General features: G+C 50.7%; 1 long non-coding RNA gene across 8 annotated transcripts; it reads left to right on the forward strand.

Annotated features, from left to right (window-relative positions):
• On the forward strand, nucleotides 8-5205 carry LOC110257664. Of its 8 annotated transcripts, XR_002340586.1 has the most exons (6): nucleotides 40-363; nucleotides 1093-1397; nucleotides 1480-1546; nucleotides 1656-1816; nucleotides 2068-2295; nucleotides 4864-5205. It is a non-coding gene; the product is annotated as an uncharacterized LOC110257664 (long non-coding RNA). The 8 variants fall into 8 exon arrangements; XR_002340588.1 differs by having other exon boundaries at nucleotides 8-89; nucleotides 248-363; nucleotides 1093-1816; XR_002340585.1 differs by having other exon boundaries at nucleotides 1093-1546.

Below are 5564 nucleotides of genomic sequence, written 5' to 3' on the forward strand. Positions count from 1 at the left end.
CGTCTCACGGAGGAAGCGTTTTCGGACCTGCTTCCTGCAAACTGGCAACCGGGAAAAGAATTCAGATTCTAGAGGGTCCAGGATGCCAGGTTTCTCATCTGTGGTTCAAGAGAGGGGCGTTTAAAAATGAGCTAGCCTAGTTGGACCCTTACCAGGGGCTCTGGGGGTGGGGGGCGCCCTGCCTGGCGTGCTCGGGTCCCCTTAGCAGCTCACCCGTTCTTTTTTTTGACTTTTCTCATTTCTGCAGTTCTACCACATGGTCACGTGGAATCTGTGCTGACCAAAAGCCTAGGGCAGAGGAGAGGGGACTGCGCGGCCTTAAGACTAACCCCGAGGCCGAGGCGTTCCCATTGCGGCTCAGCGGTAATGAACCAGACTAGTTCCACGCGGAAGCGGGTTGGATGCCTGGCCTCGCTCAGTGGGTTAAGGATTTGGCGCTGCCATGGCTGTGGTTCAGGCCAGCAGCACCCCTAGCTTGGGAACCTCCATATGCCAAGGGTGTGGCCCTAAGACGACACACACACACACACACACCCCTAATCCTGAGAGTGTTGAAAACCCAGAGCCCTGAACCCCTCCACCCAAATTCACTGCGTCTTTTGGAGCAAAGACCTTTGCTTTTTTCTTGGCAAGTTCAAGTGGTTTATTTTTTTTGCGGTGATGCATTTAGCAGCATTCGTGCTTGGGCATCTGTATCGCTTCTGTCTTTGTCCTGGGTTATGGATTCTTTGAGAGGAGCCTTTCCAGTGCAGGACCTTACATCCCGGGGTTCTGAACTTAAGCAGATACTGAACAGCTAGAGAGCTTTGAGGCTTGGAGGGAGGGCAGGAAGCTGGTGTCCAGATGTAGATCCACATGAAGGCTGGTGAGGAGTCCCCGATGTGGCTCAGCGTGTTAAGAACCTGGCCTAGTGTCCGTGAGGATGTGGGTTCGATCCCTGGCCTCGCTCAGTGGGTTAAGGATCTGGCGTTGTTGCGAGCTCTGGGGTAGGTCATAGATGCAGCTCAGATCTGGTGTGGCTGTGGCTGGGGTGTAGACCTGCAGCTGCTGCTCCAGTTCAGCCCCTGGCCTGGGAACTTCCATATGCTGCAGGTGAAGCCCTAAAAAGAAAACAAACAAGAAAAAAAAGTGGGGTCCAGATTTGATCTTCAAAGAAATTCTGCATTGGAAGGAAGAAAACAAATAAGAAAAAAAGAGTTGGGTCCAGATTTGATCTTTGAAGACATTCAGCCTTGGAAGGAAGGGAGATTTCCCCAAACATGCCAAACAGGAGGCTGGCGGACACTCAGACAAAGCCTGCAAACAAAACTCATGCCTGCATGAGCCTTTAGGAAGAGGGATGGGGCCAGGGAGCCAGTGGCTCCAGAAGTACTATTTGGGGGAATTTGTGTAAGCAGGTAAGAATGACAGACAGGGGTTTTTGGACAGACGAGAGCCATTTCTGGTCCAAGCCTGGTCCCCATACTTGTTCTTCAACAGGTCTCAGTGATTAGCGACCTTAAGGAGCCAAAGAACAAACTTCTCAGGCGAGAGAATAAGAGCAAAAGTAAGAAATCAGTGGGAAGGGCTCCTCGGTGTTTCCTTGGTCAAGATCAGCCCAAAGCCCTTTCTTGGGCTGTTGTGCAGCATTTAACGACCCCCCTGCCCCGCCCCAGGTGCTCAACCACCAAATCAGCTGGAATCTAAAGGTGACAGTGGTGACCCTTTCTGACCCTTGTGATTCAGCCCACTAAAGCTTGGACTCCATGGACCTTGGCCCCAATTCTACGCTGAATTCTCCTCGGCTCAGGCCCCTTCATGAATATGCATGTACCATGTGAGCCCCCTCATGAATATGCATACACCACCCATGGCCCTTTATGAATATGCATGCACCATGTGAGCCCCCTCATGAATATGCATGCACCACTCATGGCCCTTCAGGAATATGTATGTACCCTTAGCTCTAAACTTACCCAGTTTTTCTGTTGGGGAGGCCCTGCTTTAAGGAAGGTTCCCTGGTGTTCTTTGTACTTGTGAGAAATCATACAACCTAATCTCGTGATTTTGGCTTGGTCATGTCTCCAGGCAACCACGAAAAAGAGTTTTCTGCAGTACGAGTCCTGTGGCTCTGAGTTCACTATAGAAGAGTCTAGTGGCTTCACAGTATCAGTGACCGGTGTGGACGGGGCTGCACAGGGAGGTGACAGAGCACGGCTCATGCTGAATGCCTCAGGGGTGACTTGGCGGGCCCGGGACGCAGGGTACAGCTGGCCGAAAACTCTGGTTTGGTGTTGGATAAACCATGGGTGTGGGGTAAGAGCTGGGGTCCCCAGGGAGTGGAGGGGGAGGGATGCACGCCTGGTCACCAAGTCTTTCTTTACCCCCAAGGGGAACTGACTTGGGGCAGAATTAGCCTGAGGGATTTGGCTGTGGTTGTTAGAGGTAAGCAGCCTCTTCTGCTGGAGGCTGGAATTTCTCCACCCATCATCTGTGATGGGATGGGTTTAGGGGAGGGTGCTTGTGGCTGTAAGAACACGGGGTGGCTGTTGTGGCCCCAGGCTTGCAGAGGGGGAGTTTTTTGGATCTGGAGACAGAAAGAACTCTTGGGAGGCAAACCCCTACCCCGCCAGCAGAAGATGTATTTTGAACTGGACTGTGTCCCCAGAATTCAGACAGTGAAGCCCTAAACACAGGACCTTGGATTGTGATGTATTTGGAGACTTTCAAGAGGGGATGGAGGTAATAAATGGGTCCTGATCCCCCAGGATGGGGGTCCTTAGAAGAAGAGGAGGTCAGGACACAGACACACAGAGAGGGACAGCTGTGAGAGGACACAGGGAGGAGACGTCTGTTGACACGCCCAGGAGACATGCCAGCCCTACAGACTCTTGACCACAGATGTCCAGCCTCTGGGACTGGAGACAGTGTCTGATGGTTAAACTGCCAATTGCTGGGAGGTGGAAACTGCCCACACGTCTGAGGATGGATGATGGATGGACGGATGATGGATGGATGGATGGTGAATGGATGGATGATGGATGGATGGATGGATAACAGATGGATGGATGATGGATGGATGGATAATGGACGGATGATGGATGGATAGATGGATGATGGATGGATGATGGATGGATAGATGGATGATGGATGGATGATGGATGGATGGTGAATGGATGGATGGATGGATAATGGATGGATGATGGATGGAGGGATGGATGGATGGATGATGGATGGATGGATGATGGATGGATGGATGGTGGATGGATGGATGGATGGATGGATGGATGGATGGATGGATGGTGGATGGATGGATGGATGGTGGATGGATGGATGGTGGATGGATGGATGATGGATGGATGGATGATGGATGGATGGATGGATGGATGGATGATGGATGGATGGATGGATGATGGATGGATGGATGATGGATGGATGGATGGATGGATGATGGATGGATGGATGATGGATGGATGGATGGATGGATGGATGGATGGATGGATGGATGATGGATGGATGGATGGAATGGATGGATGGATGATGGATGGATGGATGGATGGATGGATGGATGGATGGATGGATGATGGATGGATGGATGGATGGATGGATGGATGGATGGATGGATGATGGATGGATGGATGGTGGATGGATGGATGATGGATGGATGGTGAATGGATGGATGGATGGATGGATAATGGATGGATAGATGGATGATGGATGGATGGTGAATGGATGGATGGTGGATGGATGGATGGATGGATGATGGATGGATGGATGATGGATGAGTGGATGGATAGATGGATGATGGATGGATGGATGGATGATGGATGGATGGTGAATGGATGGATGGATGGATGGATGGATGATGGATGGATGGTGAATGGATGGATGGATGGATGGATGGATGATGGATGGATGGATGGTGGATGGATGGATGATGGATGGATGGTGAATGGATGGATGGATGGATGGATAATGGATGGATAGATGGATGATGGATGGATGGTGAATGGATGGATGGTGGATGGATGGATGGATGGATGGATGGATGATGGATGGATGGATGATGGATGAGTGGATGGATAGATGGATGATGGATGGATGGATGGATGATGGATGGATGGATGATGGATGGATGGATGATGGATGGATGGATGGTGGATGGATAGATGGATGATGGATGGATGGTGAATGGATGGATGGATGGATGGATGATGGATGGATGGATGGATGGATGGATGATGGATGGATGGATGATGGATGAGTGGATGGATAGATGGATGATGGATGGATGGATGGATGGATGGATGGATGGTGGATGGATGGATGGATGGATGGATGATGGATGGATGGATGATGGATGGATGGATGATGGATGGATGGATGGTGGATGGATGGATGGATGGATGGATGATGGATGGATGGATGATGGATGAGTGGATGATGGATGGATAGATGGATGATGGATGGATGGTGAATGGATGGATGGATGGATAATGGATGGATGGATGGTGGATGGATGGATAGTGGATGGATGGATGATGGATGGATGGATGATGGATGGATGGATGGTGGATGGATGGATGGATGGATGGATGATGGATGGATGGATGGTGGATGGATGGATGGTGGATGGATGGATGGATGATGGATGGATGGTGAATGGATGGATGGATGGATAACAGATGGATGGATGGATGGATGGATGATGGATGGATGATGGATGGATGGGTTCATTACCACTGAGCCATGATGGGAACTCCAGGCAAAGAATACATTTAACCAGAGAAATGAGAAAATGGGTAAACACAGGAAAACCACCAAGCAGGACAAAAGAGTCATTTCTCCCTTCAACAAAGTCAAAGACCTTCGGTTCCTCCTCAGGGCTGAGAGATGACGTTCAGAGCCATGGCCTGGAGCTGTTTGGCAGACACTGAAATCCCCACCAGGTGGAAGACATTAACTGCATGCTGCCCACCTGCATGGAGATCCCGGACCCACTGGAACCAGAAGGTGGGTGACGCTGACTCCTCCCCACCCGCCCATCAGAAGACAGTCCCTGAGCTGATCACATCCCCCACACCCTCTCTTCTGCACGGAACCCTTTTCCTCTTTTTCTTGTATCATCTCCTAGCAAAACTTGGGGAGTGGAAGGTTGGGACATGAGTCTACCTTCTCCCCAGGACTGCCGGCTTCCTCGATAAAGCCGTCTTTCCTTTCATCCCACACTTGTCTCCCAGTATGGGATTCTTTTCTATGGGTATTTATTTATTTATTTTTTGGGCTGCATCTGCAGCATATGAAAGTTCCCAGGCCGAAGCTGAGGTCTACGCCACAGCCATAGCCACACTGGATCCGAGCTACACTGCTACCTACACTTCCGCTCGCAACAACACCGGATCCTTAACCCACTGAGCAAGGCTGGGGATCGAACCCACCTCCACATGGACACTAGTCAGGTTAGTGACTGCTGAGCCGTGATAGGAACTCCTCAGTGTTGAATTCTTGATCCGTGAGCCGCCGAACCTGAGTTGGGTACCACCTTCCCCTTTAGAGCTGGTGAAACAGCACAGCCCCACACAAGC

The sequence above is a fragment of the Sus scrofa genome, chromosome X (genome assembly GCF_000003025.6).
Source record: "Sus scrofa isolate TJ Tabasco breed Duroc chromosome X, Sscrofa11.1, whole genome shotgun sequence".
Taxonomy (NCBI): domain Eukaryota; kingdom Metazoa; phylum Chordata; class Mammalia; order Artiodactyla; family Suidae; genus Sus; species Sus scrofa.